We start from the raw sequence: 21,131 nt of genomic DNA on the forward strand, positions 1-21,131 counted from the left end.
TTTATCACCACCATTACCAAGACCACCACTATCACTACCACCAGTGCCATTACTACCATGGGTACCACCACCACAGCATATGCCCATGGCCGTGTTTGCAAGAAAGCCAGACCTGCTACATTTTACAGTGCTTTGTGTAATGGCTGCTCAGCAGAGTAGCAGACTAGGCTTAGCAGCAGCAACCTGAAGAAGTGAGTCTTTGAAGAGAATCGTCCCTCCCTAGATCAGTCTATCAAACAGGAAAGCCTCTTTTGTTTTGCATATAGGTGAATGTGCAAGCATAAGTGTTCTTAGAGACACAAACAGGTAACAAGGGCTGAAATGAGGTGTTTGAGTGAGCAGAGAGAGACTTTGACATCAAGAAACATAAAGAGGTATTCAAAAGGGAGCTATGTGTGTGTGGAGGTAGATGGCTTGCATAGTTCAATGAATGTACAAAATGAAAATTCATGAATGTTGAAAATATACAAGTACAGCTTTGCTATCTTATTTTTGGAATTAAATTGAGAAATATTGTTTCACTGTGCAAGAGTTAATTCCACTGATTTATTATATATTATATGTCAGACCTTGTATCCTTGACATGGTTTTCCCTTTATTGCTGAATTCGTTTTTTGTTGGTCTTAAGACTCTGCACACTTTACCACTGCTAACCAGTGAAAAATTGCTGGTTCTCTCCCTTTAGACGTGGTAGAATTGACTCTATCCAATTGGCCTATTTACTTCACTTATAAGTTCCTAGTAAAGTGGTACTACCTGTGCCCATGGCCTGTAAATTAAATGCTACTAGTGGGCCTGCAGCATTGATTGTGCCACATACTTAAGGAGCACTTTAAACATATCTCAGGCTTACCACTACAGCCTCTGTGTGCGCAGTTTAAATCTGCCATTCTGACCTGTCAAAATAAACATTTTGTCAGGCCCAAACCTTCCTTTTTACTACATATAAGTCACCCTTAAGGTGGTCCCTGGACTTCCCAGAGGCCAGGGTGCAATGTATTTTAAAAGTAGGACCTGTACTTTTAAGTTTGACATGTTCTGGTAGTGGAAACATCTTAAATTCGTTTTTCACTACAGCAAGGCCTACCTATCCCACAGGAAAACATCAGAGTTAACTTATTACATTTTATAAGTGTAAGTTCCATATGAGAACAGGAAATCAGCTAATTTCTGGTGTCTCTGGAATTGGAATTTAAGATCCTAACTTATGGTGAAGTCTCATTTCAAACTACAGTTTTGAAAATGCCACTTTTAGAAAGTTTTTATTTTCTTGCCTTTGCCATTTGATGCGTGCAGCCTCTCTGGGTAACATGTGTGGGTGTAACTGCCAGTTTGGCTTTGTTTATTACTCAGTGACAGCCACACATAATGGGGAGAATAGGTGTGACTGAATGGGGTACCACTGGCAGGATGGGAGGGAGGAGGTGAGTGCAGCCCAGCCCAACTTACTATTGAATAGGCTGTGTCCTGTCTCAACACAAAGAACTGCATACTCGCTGTAGTTAGTCGGAAGCCACAGCCAGAAAGGTAGGCCACCTGTACACTTCAAGCCATGCCTTCTCTCCTCACTTCAAAAGGAACAACTTTGTATGAATACTGGACCTCACACACCGACTCTTTAGTACCCTTCTTGACCTGTGGACACTCTGCCAAGAACAATGACTGCTGTGCTGCTGAAAGGACTGCCAATCTGCTGGACTGCTGCCCTGCTGTACTGACCTGCTGCCTCCTGCCTGCTGCCCGCTTGCTTGGGGAAGGAGACATGAGCCAGCAACTTCATCTTGACCCCAGGACTAGGGCGGCTCGTCTGCTAAGGTGGCGGATCATTGCCCCACTGCTTTGAGGCAGTGGAGAGGAAAAACCAAATGCGTTATTATCATTTTCTTTTTCCATTCCTAGGTGTGGGGATGAGTGGGGCTGGCCAGAGCAGGGGACAGGGGAGGGGTGATTTGCCCACTCAAAGTGTGTTTGACCGGCCATCTTGGACCTGCCAAACATGCATGCCCACTTTGCATGTTCCCCACCAGGCTGCATTTCAGGCTCCCTGTCCCCGTCTGAGCGCTGAACCATATCAAAGCAGCATTGTGATTGGCTTACGGGACCTATGGGGAGGCAATCACAATGCTGCATTGCAGCGTTGTCATTGGCTTAGGGAGCCTGGGAGCCCAGGTGCTTCCCCTGCATTGATGAGAGGCTGCAGAGAGGCAGCGGCTGCCAGCACAACGAGCAGGTACGTTTTTAAATGTTTTTATTTTCTACTGTCCCTACTTCCCCCTGCCCCGCTGCCACCATTCCCTACCAGCCACCACTGTCCAGGACCCCAGAGTGACTTCAAGGGTTAGTCTGCTGGCCTCCTGATCTGACCCTCAGGTAAATAAAAGGCTCACCAATCTCTTGTACTTGCCCCTGCACCCAGCTGCAGCAAGTTCCTGACCTCCTTCAGGTTCTTGACCCTTGTTGTGGCTCAGTGAGCTGAAATCCATCTTTTGGGCTCTTCGCAACCACGACAGGCCCATTCGCACCAAGACGTCGAAGTGCCGCCAAACCAACTCCTTGCACTCCAGCATTGACCACTTAGGGGGCACTGCTAAAATGTGTTATGATGATGATAGCTTCCTGCCACACTCTCCTTGCAGCTCTCGCCGATGCAAACGGAACACGTGGAACGGTCTTGAGAAGGCAAACCTTCAGCTGGACTAATATGGGAACTTAGCTGACCTTCACTCCATCGCGGACATCCTGAATTTATGACTTTGACCCGGTCCAGCATGACTAGGTATCCCGAGTTTGAGCTATGTGCTTTTTGGCACTATTTTCACCAAATTCTTTAAAAATTCATATCTCTGTTTCTACTGATTGGATTTTTGTAATGTTCCTCTTGTTTTCTTTTTTTAATTTCACTCAATTTTTCGAATTTGGTGTGGGATCCTTTTTGTGTGTTGCTTTCACTGTATTACTGTTCGCAGTGGTGCACAAATACTTTACACATTGCCTCTGAGTTAAGCTTGACTTCTGTGTGCCAAGCTACTAGAGGACTGAGCAGAGGTTAATTTGGGGTTTGCTTGTGCCTTACTCTGACAAGGAGTGTGGTTGCTGCTTGACCAGGGCTCACACCCCAGTCAACCAGTAATCCAATTTCTTACATTATATTTTCCACAGAGTCTACAATAATCTTCCTGTAGTAATCTCAAAATATTCAGCAGATTTTCACATATTTCCTGATGATTTTGACTCTCTCTAGCCAACAATCTTTGAAGCTGCTTAACCATATAAGATGTTAATATAGGCGAATGATGTCAAAAAAACAAGAAGATAAAATCAAATCACGTAAATGATTCATTATGGTTGTGGATAATGGGAGAATTTACAATTATTGAGAATAGGCACTTGGCTATCCTATCATCTCTCTGAATAAAAAAACTATTGCACACATTTACTAGGTCTAGTTTCTTTCCTCACCAAACGTTCTAGACTCCTATGTGAATCAGTATTTTTCACCAATCAGCTCATGTACAAGATCTTCTTAGAAAGATTGCAGTATCAACCAACTATATGTCAATGAAGATTTCTGGAGAGATCACTTAATCTCCCCGTGCCTACCAAAAATGATTGTGATCTTGTGTATTGTTACTGGCGCTCATGTGAAGCGCTCCAATACCTTTGGGTCGAGTTCATGCTATATAAAATTGCAACAAAAAAACGGACATATTTATGGGTTTTTTTAAAACATAGGGAGTTGCCCAGAATCACAGGATTTTTGCACTGATGCTGAGATTCAAACCTGGTCCCCCAGCTCCAAAGCTGGCAGCTCTAACCGTTACCCACATCATCCTTATTAAAGCCAACTTCTCTTTTATGTGCACTTGTCAGAGTGACTGAAGGTGACAGTGATTAACAAACGATTTAGCTACATTTTGTTATACATAAGATTTACCCCTACTCCATTTGACACGTTTGAAAATTATCCAGAAGGAAATATTCTTCCCCTCTTATGTGTTCAAAAACTACCTGTAGGACTGGAAATAGACCATTAGGAATTATGATACCCTAGGGATCGAATTTCAGAGAAGCTTTCCTTTGATGATTAATGCCTGGGTGGAGTTTTTGGATCCCAAAATCTCATGGGGTCCCTCTAGGCGGGCTTAGACCACATGCACTTGTACTGAGTTGGACTGAGCATCTCTAGGGAGACATCTACAAAAGGAATAGGTCTCCTCTAGACTGACTTAATGAAATAGAAGCATCTTGAATCAGGATTCCTGCAACTGGTCCAGGGGTCTAAGAGTGATTTCAAAAGGCAGGGGTGCAGTAGTGAGACGAATATGGGTCTTTACAATAAATGCTTTCACAACGCATTCCATTACAACGCGGTTGTTACAACAATCGCGTTGTTTCTACGTGATCCATTATATTGCAAGTTGTTTCAACAACTTGCTGTAGGGGGTGCACTGGACTTAGGAATAGTATAATTTACTATTCCAACTCCAGCGCGTGCAACAGTGTGGTTCTCAAAATCCGGACCCCGTTGTTTTCCCGATATCGAGGTCCAATACCCGTGTCACAAAATCTCAACGTACCAAGACGATTTTGGTGTCTATGAACCGATAATGATTAGGACATCATTCCTATGTATTTGCGTTACAATCGAGGGTTGCCAACACCCCTAAATCACAGTTTCCGTCCCATCCCTTAAACTCCATTTTGTGAACGGCATCCATCTTGCATCTTGCCCTCATGATAAGTCAATTAAAGGTCGAGCTTGATCCAAATAGACACGTCCACCTTTCGTGACTTTCCCCTGACCTGTCCCAACTGACTCCACTGTCTTCGGCCAAACCTGTTTAGGCAGCTCCTCGTCCAGTGGCCGAATGCGATAGCATCTACGCATAACATTCCACGAACCATTCACTACATACAGACCATGCTTTCTGCAAACATGCACCTGTCCACGTTCCTTGTTTTATGGCCAGGTTTATGACTGGGTTACACCTTTCTTTATTAAGGTTTCATCGATATCTGATGGGAGTTCCAGGCCTAACTGGGTAATCTATCAACGAACTGGACATCTAAAATATGGGCTTGCTTACATGACTTCGCTCTTTGTATTATTGTAGAAATATGTATATTGCCGTACCATAAAACTCAAGAATTCTTGCTTGAAGCCATATATCTTGTATATAAGGAGACGGCTGGTTCTGTAAAAACGAACAGTCTCCCAAAACCTACTCTCCGTGTGGTGTACTTCTGGGACACGTGTTACTTGGTAGCTACCAATAAAACTTGATCTTTGACTGCGATAGAAGACTCATGGTTTCTGTGGTCCGGAACAAGGGAACTCAGAGGTCTTCGGGTGTTATCCCCTGACACCAGCGGGTTCCTAAAAACCCGTTACCTCAGTTGGCGCCCAACGTGGGGCGATATCAAGCGGTGACGGTCCAAGCCAGATGTTCGTGAGGAGCTTCGTGTGAAAATTCCGGAGGACGGCCAGCCACTTCAGCGACCCCTGTATGTCGACGTGGTTCCGAAGGTCTTTGCTGCGAGGTTCCCCGCGTCCCGACGGCTACGAAGGACTGCTGCCCTGACTATCGCCTTGTTTTGGACCCAGTGATCCTTGGTAGAGCGAAACGATAGACGAGTCTTCTAGCGACGTCACAGATCTTCAAATACTACAGTTAAGTATAAGTGGAGCGTCTCCTAGTTCTTAGTTTGTCCTTAGTTTTTGGTATCCTTGAGATACGACTTGATTTGGTACTTGCAAGCCCTAAAGCCGAAGGACTCGTGTATTCACGAGAAATATCGTAACAGATAATCCTTTGAAGTTTGAAGCTAGACTAGTGAGCGAAGATGCCTGGTTTTAGCAGACTTGGAAACTTGTTTTGTCTTGGTTGTAGTAAGGACTCCCAATTGGAAGATTCTTGTCCGGTTCCTCCAATTGGAACTCCAACGTATGAACTCTATGTAAAGCACGGCGTAGGTCCTATAACATATAACGAGGTATGGATAAAATACACCCGCAAGGATGGTGTCTTGAAATGGCCCCAATATGGTAGTTTCGACCAAGAAATATTAGATAACTTAGAAGTCAAATTGTTCAAGAGGAAAGCCCGGCCGGCGATGTTTGACTCTTTCCGCTTATGGCGCAAAGAAGCCAAACAGAAAGAAATAAGATTAGCAAAAAAGAATAAAAGAGGTATGTCAATGGTGCAAGCTGCCGTTGCATACAGAGATAATGAGGAAGAGCAGGAGAGCGAACAGATGCTTAGGAGCAAGAAACTAGCGATAGATAAATGTTACCCGATGCTGCCAAATAGAGGAAAAGGTCAAAACGAAGGATCCGAGAAAGATCCATTAATGTCCCACCTATTAAATTCTCCGCCACCCTATGCACAAAATGCCACAGCACCTCCGCAACCTTTAGTTGCACCTTTGGTAGCTGTAATACAGGCTCCTTTACCGCACCCACCGGCTACTCTTCAGCTGGCTCCTGTTTCTTTGGCGCAGCCTCCTCAAGGCTCACCGATCACGTCTACTTCTCCTACCGTTCCTTCTAAAATTTCGCCTAGCGCACCTTCTAGTCTCTCTGATACTCGTTCTACGAACATTTCTGTTTCTGCTTTGCGTGACTCTGTTCTACTACCAGTTATTCCTCCACTTTCACCTTCCGTCTGGCATAAAATGGCCAGCATTGTTACTAACTTTCCTTCACCACTTTTTCGGTCGCCTAAAACGACCCCTAACACGGAACGAAGACAATTACGAAGCCAAATGCCTGATTATCAGGAAAGGGAATCATTGAATAAGTTAGCACGAAATTGGGCTATGGATACAGCGAGATATGATGTAGAGTCTGTCATGAACGTCTTCCGTCAATGGGATGAACCAACGCAAAGATACGTCTTTGAGCAGATGTGTGTTTTCCTGTGTGAGGATTTGGAAGATAATGGTCAGAAGAGCAGCCAGCAAGAGTTGTCTAGTGTGCGATTTAAATTTGGGGAGGGTATGATAGTTGGTCCCGATGTTGAAAAAGCAGTTGAGATATTATTATCACATCGAAGTACGGGTGGTAATTCTGGGTCATCCTCTGACAGTGGTACGTCTAGTAGGAAAAGAGCGAGACAGTACCCCATAAGAGAGGTTCCTCCGGTTTGGAGGGAAGGTGATGCAAACGCAGTTCCACCGGTTCTGCCTCATTTCCAGCGTGTATGGGTACATGTCCCCTGGAAAAGATCCGAAGTTCTAGCGCTCAAACAGACACTACCCGATCCCCGTAAAAACCCGACTGGGTATTATAAGGAGTTGTCCCAAACTGCAAGCTCATGTATAATGAATTTTGCGGATATAGACATGTTGTTTGGGAACGTTGTTCCACATCCTCTATGGAGTAAGATACGTCATACGGATCATGACCAAGAATTAGGTGACTCATGGGCGAACATTGCGACTACAGATGCTAGACAAATCGGTGGTTTCAAGCCTGAGCCGTTAATAGCTGAACTTCCTGGTAGAATTATTGCATACATGAAGACAATTATGCCTGAACTACGCGTAAACTGGGACAAGCTATCCGCGTGCAAGCAGAAGAAAGACGAGAATGTGTCTGACTTCTTCACGAGATTTGAGGAAACTTTCACTGACCATAGTGGTCAGGATATGGCTACCGAGGGTGGCCAAAGACTGTTTGTAGACAAGTTTGTACACAATTTGCTTCCTGAATTGTGTGCTAAACTAAAAGACTCAGAAAGTGCTTGGGCTGTCTCTACGTCAGCGCAGATTCTAGCAACAGCCCAGTACTATGAAAATAGGCGTAAAGACGAGTTAGACAAGGCAGACAAAAAGACGAAAGATTTGAAAACTAAAGTTCTTCTCCAACAGGCCTATCCGCCTCGTATGGCTAGCCAGCCCAATTATCAACAGAATCAGCAGTACTCTAGAGACGCGCAAGGAAACGAGCTTTCCCATCAGCGTCCTACGTATGGCCCGAATCAATGTGCGTATTGCAAAGAAGAGGGTCATTTTAAAGGTAATTGTCCGGCTCTTGCACGACGTTTAAACGGTGCCCAAGGAGTAAGGGGAAGAGGTGTTCAGCATGCCTCTAGAGGTAGAGGCCGTGGAAATTTCACTCAGAATATAACTTCTTTTCCGCCTCAGAAATCCATGAATAGCTTTGATCAACAGAGTAAATCATCGTCCAAGTCAGCTCAGTACTATGCTGACGACTATTACACCGAACACGATAATGAGGGTAACGACCGCTAGGACAGCCATGGACCAAGAGAGGGAGTTGTTTCAGTTCCAGTAGATCAGGATGGACCCTATGTCGAGGTAATTACCTCAGGAGTGTCAGAGCCATTTCTGCTGGATACTGGTGCTACAAAAAGTTCTATTATGCACTCAAAAACTTCCTGGCGCACCTTTGTCTGGCGAAATGAATGTCTCAGTAGGCTTCTCTGGCGCCCCTGTTAGAAACCCGATCTCTAGTCCTGTTTCCCTTTCTGTTGGCCCCTGTGAATTAGAAGCACCCCTCATTCTTACAACAGGTTGCGGTGAAAATTTGTTAGGATTGGATTTGCTAAAGAGATTGTATGCGACTTTGTACTGTTCTCCCTCGGGAGTACAGCTTACTTTAGGGAAAAAAGTCATTTCTCCAATGTACTTGTCAAAAGAAGGTATCCCAACCGAATTGTCATCACTTCCGGATATACTGTGGGCTAATGGTTCCAACGATGTAGGTCGTTTAGAGATAGCACCGTATGTCATAACTTTGAAAGCCAACGTCAGATTGCCACGTATTCCCCAATACAAAATATCTAACGAATGCGAGAAGGCATTATTAACGATCATTTATGATTTGATCGATAAAGATGTTATCGAAGAAACAACAGGAAACATTTGTAATAGTCCAGTTTTACCGGTCTTAAAACGTACTGATCCTTCACAGCCCCCTGTGTATAGGTTTGTGATTGACCTCCGAGAAGTAAATAAGGTAGTTATACCGCAGTTTCCAGTTGTCCCCGACATTACTGCTTTATTGACAATGGTTCCAGCTTCAGCAGCTTGGTTCTCTGTGATTGACCTGAAGAACGCTTTCTTCAGCGTCCCGATCGCTGAAGAGAGTAGAGACCTTTTCGGCTTCAATTTAGGAGGACGAAGCTTCCGCTTCAAATGCGCTCCTCAAGGCTACTGCGAAAGCCCATCAATATTCAGTCAGGCTCTGAAAACACAACTAGACACAATTGTACTGCCAGATGGGTCAACATTGATTCAGTACGTAGACGATCTACTGATCGCTGCAGACACTGAAGAGATTTGCAAGGAAGCTACGTTGTCGCTATTACGTCACCTGTGTGACATGAAGCACAAAGTCTCCCTTTCAAAACTACAATTTTGCCGACAAGAAGTAACCTACTTAGGTCACATCTTGTCGAAGGAGGGAAGGAGACTGACACCAGAAAGAATACAGGCAATTGCAGAACTGAGTGCCCCAAGGACACAGCGAGAAGTTCGAGCCTTTTTGGGCATTACGTCGTACTGTAGACAATGGATACCGAATTTCTCACTACTAGCCAAACCCTTACTGTCACTACTCCGCAAAGACACGCCTAAACCCATGCCTTGGTCTGAAGATTGTCAGACGAGTTTCCGCGAGTTGCGCGATGCATTGTGTTCGGCTCCTGTGTTGGGAAACCCCAACTACAGTAAGCCTTTTACATTGTATGTCCACGAAAAAGAAGGTTGTGCATTATCAGTCTTAATGCAACTCTTTGGGGACAAACAGCGCCCATGCGCGTATTTTTCGGTAACTCTGGATCCAGTGGCTAAGGCACTGCCAAGTTGTCTAAGAGCAACAGCCGCAGCAGCTGTCTGCATTCGACAGTCTGCTGGATTAGTCATGAATAACACTCTGATTGTTATGGTTCCGCATGCAGTTGACATTTTGCTAAATAGGACCAAGACACAACACCTTACTAGCGCTCGACTATCCAGTTACGAACTTACCCTGCTAGCAAGTCACATCCATATAAAGAGGTGTGATACACTCAACCCCGCTACGTTATTACCCATCCCGACAGAGACAGACAAGATTGACAAACATGACTGTTGTTTCAGGACAGAGGAAGAGACAAAAGGGAGAGTAGACTTACAAGACACTCCCCTTCCCGAATGCAATGATACTCTATGGGTTGATGGTTCATGTTTCAAGTTGCCGAATGGTGATACGACTACAGCATATGCCATAACGACATTACACACCATTGTAGAGACTGCACGCATTTCCCACGGTTCTGCACAAGCCGCCTAACTTTCAGCGCTTACTAGAGCATGTGTGCTGGCGAAAGGGAAGCGAGTGAATGTGTACACTGACAGCCAATATGCCTTTGGTGTGGCTCACAGTTTTGGGAGATTATGGCGTGAACGTGGGTTCCTTACGTCCCATGGTGCAAAGATACAACATGGCCAGCTAGTTAATGAGCTCCTTGAGTCACTCACCTTGCCCCTACAAGTCGCCATTATAAAATGCAGTGCACACAGAAAGATTCAGGATGATGTTGGCCGCGGAAATGCATTTGCAGATGAGGTTGCGAAAGGAACTGCAAGGAACACAATGAGTCGGATGTATGTCATGGGTCCCGCTAGATGGATTGCTGATGTGGGAATGTGTGAGGACACCATTGAAAGCGTAAAATCGATACAAGCCGAGGCCACTGAGAACGAAGTGAATGAATGGAGAGGAAGCACAGGTAGAATGGATGCGAATGATTGTTGGGTCGAATTATCGGAACACCAGCGATGGTTATTACCTAACGCATACGTACTTGCAGTAGTAACGATGGCTCACGGAATGGCACACATCAGTTCGAGAGGAATATGTAAACTCTTGGCCCCAGTATGGCAGAATAGCAATATCCCAAAATGTGCAAAGAATGTGGTCGAAAAGTGTATGGTATGTTTGAAGTACAATCCCGGTAGGGGAACCCCAACTCCAGCTGGTCATTTTGCGCCTCCAACGTACCCGTTCGAGGTTTTACAGCTCGATTTCATCCACATGGAGAGGTGCAACAATCTGAAATACGTTCTCGTTGTTGTTTGCGCCTTTTCAAGGTGGGTGGAAGCGTACCCCCTTAAGGACAATACCGCCTTATCAACTGCCAAAGCCCTTGTCAAAGAGTTCTTCCCTAGGTTCGGTATGCCTAGAATCGTCTGGAGTGATAACGGAAGTGAATTCGTAGGATGCGTGATGAAGAGAGTGTGTGAGTGTTTAGGCATCCACCAAAAATTCCACTCTGCAAATCACCCCCAATCAGCTGGATTAGTAGAGTGCTACAATGGCACTCTAAAACTCAAACTAGCCAAGATCCAAGCCGGGACAGGTCTTAAATGGCCTGACGCCCTGCCTCTAGCACTTTTGTCAACCAGGACGACTGTCCACTCCAGGTTAGGACTTAGCCCCCATGAGATCGTGTTTGGCCGCCCAGCCAACGTCTGGGGCGTGCCAAGACCCAAGAAACTAAGCGAGATAGAACACCCCGTACTGCTTGACTATTTGTGCGAATTGACAACTAAATTGCGTGTTTTACACCAACAGGTTCACAGTTCGTCTCCACCAGCCTCTGACGATCCAGGTCACCTCATCGAACCCGGTTCGTGGGTTTTGGTGCGGAATTTCAGCGCACCAACAACGGACAGCCGAGGTGGACCGGACCATACCTGGTGTTGCTTTCAACGAGATCTGCTGTTCGGGTTGAAGGCAAGAAGAACTGGGTACATGGGACCCACTGCAAACGAGTCCCTCTACCCCTTCCATACGACCGGTGGGTCAACAAAGGACTTGCCGACTCTGAGACAGAATCCGTACCTCGCTTCATCCCTTTCAGCGATGCCCGTTTGAAAGAAACTAGTACCGAAAAGGAGAGTGATCATATTTTGCAAGGACTTGTGTCACCATCTATGCAATTGGACACTACTGAACCTGAAACGCTGTTTGAAGATCACACCGTACCTGGGAAACGACGATACAACCTGCGGTCTAGACAAAAGAACTAATAAAAGTTTGATCTAATGTAATTTCCTTTTTCCCCTAAGGACTATTTTTGGATTTTCAGCTCTCTCGTCCCAAGGGAACTAGCTCATTTTTGATTTTTCGAACCGTCATCCCGTTCTGCTGCTAGGGTCGCGGTTGAAGTCTGGGGAGTGCAACTGGGAAGTTCTAGGTCCACGGTTCTGATTGGTCCACGGGAGTTACCCCGGACTGAGCAGAGCGCGCTCCCTGGGAGAATCAATCAACCACCGCGGGCAGCAACTAGAGGATGGAGTTTCCAAGGGTAGAGAGACCTGTCAGGCTCACGAACTTCGAAAAACAGTTATGCATGATACTGTCCAGAAGAAGATTCCTGATACTATGTGTTTTAATGTTATGTAGCATACTTGTGTTTTTTACTAGTTATACACTATTCGTTTTTAAAGTTACCTTTTCGAATGACACCCAGACACCACCTCCTCCCACTATTTCTCCACACTACTTTCACCCTTTACCTGAACACGAGTCTGCCCAAAGACTCGAATTTGTAAACAACTCTTTCATCCAGCTTCTACACCAACACCAGTCCATAATGAACACGTCAAACTGTTGGATATGCGGACTTATGCCACACACAACCGATAAGGGGGTCCCATACTTCATTTTGCCATTCAGCTACTATGGTTCTCTGTGGGCATTCCAGACCTTGTTCTTATTCGCCCTAGAACCATACCCGACCCGTTCCGCTGCGAGCGATTCCAGTAACAAGGCACTAATCGCAGGGATACGAATACGAATTTTTTACAACGCACTACCATTACATCGCAACTTTTACCACGCAAACCATTACAACGCAATGCGCTGGGGGGCGCTCTAGGATAGGGAATGTATTTAATATACTATCCAACACCTTCCCTGCTATCCACAGGGACTGGAGTTGGAATAGTAAATTAAATAATTCACTATCCAGCGCCTAAAAGCATTATGCGTTGTAATGGACTGCGTGGTAAAAACCGCGTTGTAAAGGCATGCGTGGTAAAAGCATGCGTTGTAGTGACACCAATCCCATATCTGACAATGCCCAAAGATGAACTGAGTCCCTACACCCGTTGGAATGTGACTAAACATGGGGTTTACCTGGTCAAGAGCCAGGCAGCACAGAAATCTCGCCCAGTTTGGATAGTTCCCCACCGAGGACAGTTGGGAAAGAGCGTTTGCACGGAAACATATGTATTTACTTACCGAACTTCCCCTATACTCTTGGCAGCCAAAGGCACGTATTTCGTTTGCCACGACCAAGCCTACACGTGGTTGCCCCCTGATTTCTCAGGTACATGTTTTATTTCATTTCTGCTGCCTCCTACCTACACGGCCCGAGCAGATTACCATCGGACAAGGACAGCTAGAGGTGTCGTGAGTAAAGACAACACCGCGGGTCAGGAATTCGCTGACTTCGCAAAGGGTTTTCTGCCATTTTGGGGGCCTATGGTGAACAGCAGAAATATTCGACAGTTAGCGAGGATAGTTGAATCCGCCGTGACTACGACGGCCGGAGCACTTGGCAATTTGACAACAGAGCTTCAGTCGGATCGACTTATGACCCTTCAGAACCGAATTGCCTTAGACATCATACTCGCCGATCGTGGTGGTGTGTGTAGAGTCATCCAATCCAGTTGCTGCATTTTCATCCCTGATAACGCACCGACAGTATACCAGGCCATCTCCAAATTACACGAAATATCTGGTTCCCTTCACATTGAGAAAGGGGATTGGTCACTGCTGGGGTGGTTCTGGGAGCTGATCACTGCCTGGGGATGGAAAACCTTGATCTTCATTGGGATGATCTTGGCACTTCTGTTCATGTTTTGCTTGTGTATACAGTGTGCTCCTGCACTATGTGGCCTCTGTGCTACCTCGTGTGTACGGAAGCCTGTGTCGCAGGACGAGCTAAGTAACAGAATGATGCTACAGCAACATCTCCACGAATTTCTTCATACCGATTTGGACTCAGATTAGCATGAGTTATTGCCTTATATGAGGGCAAAAGGAGGGTCTGTGGTTCTCAAAATCCGGACCCCGTTGTTTTCCCGATATCGAGGTCCAATACCCGTGTCACAAAATTTCAACGTACCAAGATAATTTTGGTGTCTATGAACCGATAATGATTAGGACATCATTCCTATGTATTTGCGTTACAATCGAGGGTTGCCAACACCCCTAAATCACAGTTTCCGTCCTATCCCTTAAACTCCATTTTGTGAACGGCATCCATCTTGCATCTTGCCCTCATGATAAGTCAATTAAAGGTCGAGCTTGATCCAAATAGACACGTCCACCTTTCGTGACTTTCCCCTGACCTGTCCCAACTGACTCCACTGTCTTCGGCCAAACCTGTTTAGGCAGCTCCTCGCCCAGTGGCCGAATGCGATAGCATCTACGCATAACATTCCATGAACCATTCACTACATACAGACCATGCTTTCTGCAAACATGCACCTGTCCACGTTCCTTGTTTTATGGCCAGGTTTATGACTGGGTTACACCTTTCTTTATTAAGGTTTCATCGATATCTGATGGGAGTTCCAGGCCTAACTGGGTAATCTATCAACGAACTGGACATCTAAAATATGGGCTTGCTTACATGACTTCGCTCTTTGTATTATTGTAGAAATATGTATATTGCCGTACCATAAAACTCAAGAATTCTTGCTTGAAGCCATATATCTTGTATATAAGGAGACGGCTGGTTCTGTAAAAACGAACAGTCTCCCAAAACCTACTCTCCGTGTGGTGTACTTCTGGGACACGTGTTACTTGGTAGCTACCAATAAAACTTGATCTTTGACTGCGATAGAAGACTCATGGTTTCTGTGGTCCGGAACAAGGGAACTCAGAGGTCTTCGGGTGTTATCCCCTGACACCAGCGGGTTCCTAAAAACCCGTTACCTCAACAGTAGGGAAGGTTTTGGAATAGTAAATTATACTATTCCTTAGGTTAGCGCGCCCCCTACAGCAAGTCGTTGAAACAACTTGCGATGTAATGGACGCGTAGAAACAACGCGGTCCTTTAATGACCAAGTTATAATGGAAGCGTGTTATGGAAACAGCGTTGTAAACACTGTTTCCCAGTGAGATGCGCCCCTTTGGTCCCCTGCTGCAGGGCTTGCTGCTATACAGTATTATCTTTCTCTCTGAGTTATCGCTCTGAGCATCTATTGTGTTGTAGGGTTGGATGAAGAAACCCTGAATAAAACGGTCGCCAAAGCCCTCAGAATAATCTTCAAGCTTCCAAAATATACCTCCCCTACCCAAGTAAGACTTGAATTCGGAATAGCAAATCAGACAATAAGTAGGAAGGCCGCATACGTAAAAAGCTGGTATAAAATAAAGAACGCAGCGGCGGGATCATTGAACTCATTTCTATGGAAGGAAATATCAAGAAAAAATGTCTCCCCTGCCAAGGCCTACCTTCAGTCAGGGATTAGGATGTTAGCCTTGGAAGACGTTTGGGAGTCAGGACTTCCATTTAAAAATGTTAAAGACCTGGTAAACAAGTCGGCAAAGCTTGTCTCTCTTGAAAACGACAAAGAAAGCTTAACTAAGAGGACCCACAGCTGGTTTGTGATACAAAGCTACCTAAAATGCACGCCACAACCATATCTCGGAACCAGCTTCTCAGGCTCACTAAAGGAAGGCTTCTTAACCTTGAGGATGGGCATTTTACCTGTCAAACCCCACATGCCCCCCTGGAAACGTTCATTTGCAACCACATCATGCAGATTATGTGGCGAAACCAAAGAAGATATGCTGCATCTTCTGTGTATATGCAAGTCTCTAGACCGGGAAAGGAGAGAGCTGTTAAAACCGCACATAAACGAAATGCATATCCGGTCTTGCAGACAGGCAGTTAAGGCATGTTTTAATGGGGTCAACACCAGACTAACCTGCAGTTTTGTCCGCTTTTTGAAAATTGCACAAACAAAACTTTGCGCTGCACCCTGAGCACAGTCGCCCTTGCCTATGACTCTCAAGTCGGTAACTTCTCGACCCGCTGTTCACCGACACAAAGTCTAGTAGATCATGATTAAATAATCGACCATTAGATCTACGGACACACGTGTTGCCTTCAATCCGGGACTCTCCCACAGCCTTCATTCGAATTTTACACCTTTACTTAATTATAATTTATGGATTTTAATTAACCAACTGTTCGTTTTTTTACATTGACACCATGTTTTTAATGAAATTCTATATTTATGTTATATATGTATTTTATACTGCTGTGTGAGTTGCTAAGATTTTAATTAATCAAGCAATAAAGATTACTTACTTACTATTGTGTTGTAGAGAGATTTTACATGGATTGGGTCAGAGTGTCTTTGTGTGAAGTTTGAACCTTACAAAACTGAGGCGGAGTAGCACTTTGTTGCTCAAGTACTATTATTTGTCCCAATATTTGATTTGTTTGATGATGTCAGGAGGTTATCTGTACTAGGTACAAATTGAGCATTGCTCATTTGAATACCTCATCGGGTCTCTGATAGATCCTGAGGACAATGCTTGACTCTACAAGGGCCTCGAGGGATTGAAACGAATGAACTACCATGGTGATTACACTGCAGTGAAGCAACTCATTGCAATAGGGTTGACACCACTGGGTTGACAGATGATATTTGGGTGAGAGGCAGCACTGGGAAAAATGCAGCCACCCTACAGGTTCTAGGGTCAGCACCATCAGTCTTCCAGTCAAAATGTCTGGTCTTGGGTTTCCACACTTAGGCAAATGGTCTAATAATAAATATCAGCACACTGTCTGGACACAGATATCACAGATCTATTGTAATAGAGCTTGGCGACTTATTATGTTACTCATTATATCTTACACTGGTAGAAACTAGGATGGAGATTGTGGACAGCAAGCTATTGACAGTCTTCGCCCAGCCCTATTCCCTGAGAATTATGAGCCAGATATACTAACATTCAATTTTCAAAAATGGAACGCAAATTTCACACTAAATTTATGAGAATCAAATCAGATTTTGTGAACCAACCTTTGTACTAATAGGTCGGTTCGCAAAAACGAGATTCGGAGTGGGTTGCTATTCAACCTACCTCATTAACATGCATGAGGTAGGATGCAAATCGAGACTCACTCTGACTGGAAGCCATCACAGGGTTGGTGGGCTTCTAGGGTCACGAGACAACCATATCTACGATTGTCTTTAATAAAGTAAATGTTTTCTTTTTTTAAATGTAGCCCATTTTCCTTACAGGAAACAAGTCTGCATTTAAAAATAATAATTACTTTTATATTTAAAAATGTGTTTAAGGGTTGACAGTGGTCACCTGGTCCATAGCTTACTCTCAAACAATCACTTTCCTACATTCACAAAGGAATGTTGGCCCATGCGAATGCGTACCACCGCCTCCTTTGAAGAGTCTGTAGCTTTTCAATGGTTTGCAACAGGAAACTGTGGTTGTAAACCATTGATACACTACATACCAAATCGCAATTTTGATTGCACGTCCTAAACACGCCCCTTTCAAATTGCAATTCTGTGTCCATTTCTAAATCCATCATGTGATTTGGTAACTGCTTATTGAATCACAAAATATGTTTCATGAACACCAAAAAGCAAACGCTTGGACCCAAAGACTGGGATTTTGCAGTTCACAGGGTTAGTGATCTCAACATTGCTCAGTACAAACAGCACCACAAGTGTAGCCATCCGCTGCAAGGCCAATTGAAAGCCCTCTCTTCTCTTCCTATGACTTCCAGATGGGTTATGTGCGACTTTCATGTGAGACACTGCCACGTTTAGGAGAGCATAAGAATAATAACAGCTTATTTTTGTATTGTGCTTCACACTGCACTTCTGCTGTCAAAAAAAGATACCACCACTACCCATTTCAATGGTACTCAATTTAATCAACTCGGAAGGAAAGAGCCCTTGAAAAGCTCACCTCATGTTTTAGCGAAAAGCCTCCAATTGGGCCATTCCCACAGAGGGTGTGGCTAAGGAGACTCCAATTTTAGATCGATTATTCCAAACCTGTTTAGTGGAAAAGCCCAGTCAAGATCAGGGCCCTGGCTTTCCTCTGTGGATTCTCAAGCTACACAAGGTACGACAAGACTGAAACACATCCTCTGGCTGCTTGCTTCTTGTATAAAGTGGATGTGGCCCAGCAGTTCGGGTCAGACCACTCCTAATGAGGCATCGCCATATTGATTCCACATTGTAGGTCTCCTTTTTGTAATGGTACAAAAAATGGAATATATGACCAGAGTTTGCAAGTGTTATGTTAGGCACCCCCATCTCATGTAACATTCCTATGATGACTTTTTAAAGAGCCTGGGCCTGCACCCGGATGCTGACAAAAGGCGCGGGGTTTTATCATTTATGTCCACCTAAATCAGACAGGACTGGGTGTGATTTGACACCTGAATACACCAATAAGAAGGCCATAGAAAGACGTTCAACCTGCACTTAAACTATTTAAGACGATTATGCATGGACTGCATAGGCCCAGTTGTCACAGGTAAGGGGCAAATGGACTGACACGCTGCCTTCAGTGACGTATGAGCTGTGGTAGCCCCCACCTATTGCTTACACCCAGGCCAGGCATCAGGGGAATAGACGGCAGCCTGGCAGGATGTCGCTCAGAGGGTGGATGAAGCTGTTCTGCTGATGGCAGCCACCAGTTTCCATGGTAACTGGCGTTCTGCAAATAAAATAGGTCATGGGGAAAATATTACCAATCTCATTACTGAGAAAAACAGAAGCGAAGCATCTTTCAACTGGGGATGAACAGAGGATGCCCTGCAATCTCTGTAGTGAGAAAAGCAGCACTGGGTGCTTTAGCTATGATGCTTCTGCACTGAGAAGTTGCTTTTTAGCCCCTGGAAAGTAGAAGTTTCATCCTCATCAACTGTTGTTAATCAGTTATCCCACTCTGTTGATTATGCACTCTTCATTCCCTCTCTCCACCCAGAGATGTTGCTCCCTCAAGAATACTTCCCTGCACTTCTCTGCACGCAATCTCCCAGAGTATCCCCATCATATAGCATACCCTTCTAGATCACACACGCCACCAGATCCCTTCTCTGTGTGTGTACAACCTTACAGACCACTTCTGTATGCGCCTCCCCCATCATACACAACTGCTCTGCCAGTTGCTTCCAAGAATCTCATCTGCTTGGGTATTCCCAGGAGATGGTGAAAGCTGGGAATATCCGATCCGAAATATCAACAAGTCACAATATCGCAATCACAATATCGAGAGACAAAATATTGAAAGGTAAGTTTGTGTACATTTTCTATACCAAACTCCACATATGCATGGCTTGGTGAAATATATAACTTCAAGGTATGTAGACCTGGATTTGAAAATAGTAAATCCTTACCTCCTTTGTCTAGTTACCTATTTGATATTTTGTCCCTCGATATTGTGGTCCCGATATTGCGACTATTGATATTTCGGACTCGATATTTCCCACTACAGTCCAGATGACAGTACCCCCCTGTCTGTACCACACATCTAATCCCTTTTCCTAGTGTGGCCCATCACCCACTTCTCCTTTTGAGTCCTGTGCAACAGATCCCAACTCCAAGGATATTTCCCATTAGACCTGAGCAGTCTGTTGGTTCTTCCAATCAAATGTCAGCTTCCTGCCCACCGCCATTGGATTAGATGCTTCCTTCCATGAACACAAGTTTCCATCTCATTGCCGTGCCCTTTCCTTTAAGATTCCATCACCTTAGCCAGGGCGTTTTCCTTTTCATGTGCATAGTGATTCCTTCCATTTCCCAGTCCCTGCTCATCAGATCTTAGCTCATCCCAATCAGACCTCTTCTCCCTAATCTGATGACATCTCTCTGCCCTGAACCTTGGGACCCTATCTATCCTTATTTTCCTCTGATGCCACCCCACCCAATTACAAATGGACCCTTCCCTCTGTCGATCACCCACCGGATTCTGTTTGCCTGTCCAACTCTATGCTTCCCATCTTAGTCGCTGGCCATCAGTTTGTGGCATCAGAACCAATCGTTACTGGTACGCTATCACCTAAAGAACCATTTTGATAAGAAGAAGCTCATGCCTCATGAACGATAAATTGACTCTGTTCTTGGAGATCAGTGCAAACTGAGCAACATAAATAACATGCCAATCACAAGTACACATACTCACCAGCTGGAGGTTGGCAGGAGTGGCACGGCTTGATTTGAGAGTGGCGGCAGCTGGAACAGCTTCTTTAAGATAATAGAAGTGGGCACAAGTGTTTCAAGAAGACAGCAGCCGGCAAGGGATCCTTAGAATGGCAAGAGCGGGCACATCAGCTGCCATATAACAGTAAAAGAGTATGAAAAACTGGAAAAGGGCCTTAAAGGCTGCAGTGGTTGGCACAGGTCAGATGAGGCAAGTGTACTTTTAGTCATTTAGTGAGAAAAATGTGGGCACATGAATTTAGAAGCTGGTACAGTAGTCAAAAGATGAATTTGAAAGGCAGCAGCGGGCACAATATCCTTCAAAAGGACCTCGGAAGTTGGCACAGGGCCTTTGGAGATGCAGTAGCGGGGATGCAGTGTCCTCTGGAGTGGCAGCAGTGGTCAGTGTTTCTTTGAGGTGGCAGAGGTGGCACTGAGCATTAGAAAAAGTCAACAGCAGCGGGAACAGTGTTCTTTAGGGTAGCAGCAGCGGGCTCAAGACCATGGCAGAGGGACTACAAAGACGGCATGAACGAGGACAGCTTCTTTTGTGATGACTACTTTGATGTACCAGTCGTGGGCTCGGTATCCTTTACAGTAGTGGCACCGTGTCCTTTAAGTTGGCAGCAGTAGGCACGGGGATCCTAAGGTTGACAGTGATAGGCTGAGGCTCTAGGACGTTGGCAGAGTTGAGGGCAGCTGTGCTTAGAATGGCAGGAGGCAGCACAACCATGCACCATGGACGCAATGAGCACTTATTCCATTAGGATGGCACCGCGGCAGAGTCCTTCAGGGTGGCAGCTGTAGGCTCAGTGCGTCGTAGAGTGGAGTCCTTTAAGCTAGTAGCAGTAAACACAGTGCCCTGTTAAGTCCATGGGGTGACAGAGATGGGCAGAGAGTCCAGGAGT

The 21,131-nt window shown here is 45.1% G+C and overlaps 1 long non-coding RNA gene across 1 annotated transcript in view; it reads right to left on the minus strand.

The window, feature by feature from the left end:
- Nucleotides 1-20,506, minus strand: part of LOC144753408 (uncharacterized) — a 102,748-nt gene extending 82,242 nt beyond the window's left edge. The window contains exon 1 of the long non-coding RNA XR_013594344.1: nucleotides 20,207-20,506. This is a non-coding gene — a long non-coding RNA (uncharacterized LOC144753408). The remainder of the gene's footprint in view (nucleotides 1-20,206) is intronic.
- Between the last annotated feature and the right edge of the window lie 625 nt (nucleotides 20,507-21,131).

Source organism: Lissotriton helveticus, chromosome 5_1 (assembly GCF_964261635.1).
Source record: "Lissotriton helveticus chromosome 5_1, aLisHel1.1, whole genome shotgun sequence".
Lineage (NCBI taxonomy): Eukaryota > Metazoa > Chordata > Amphibia > Caudata > Salamandridae > Lissotriton > Lissotriton helveticus.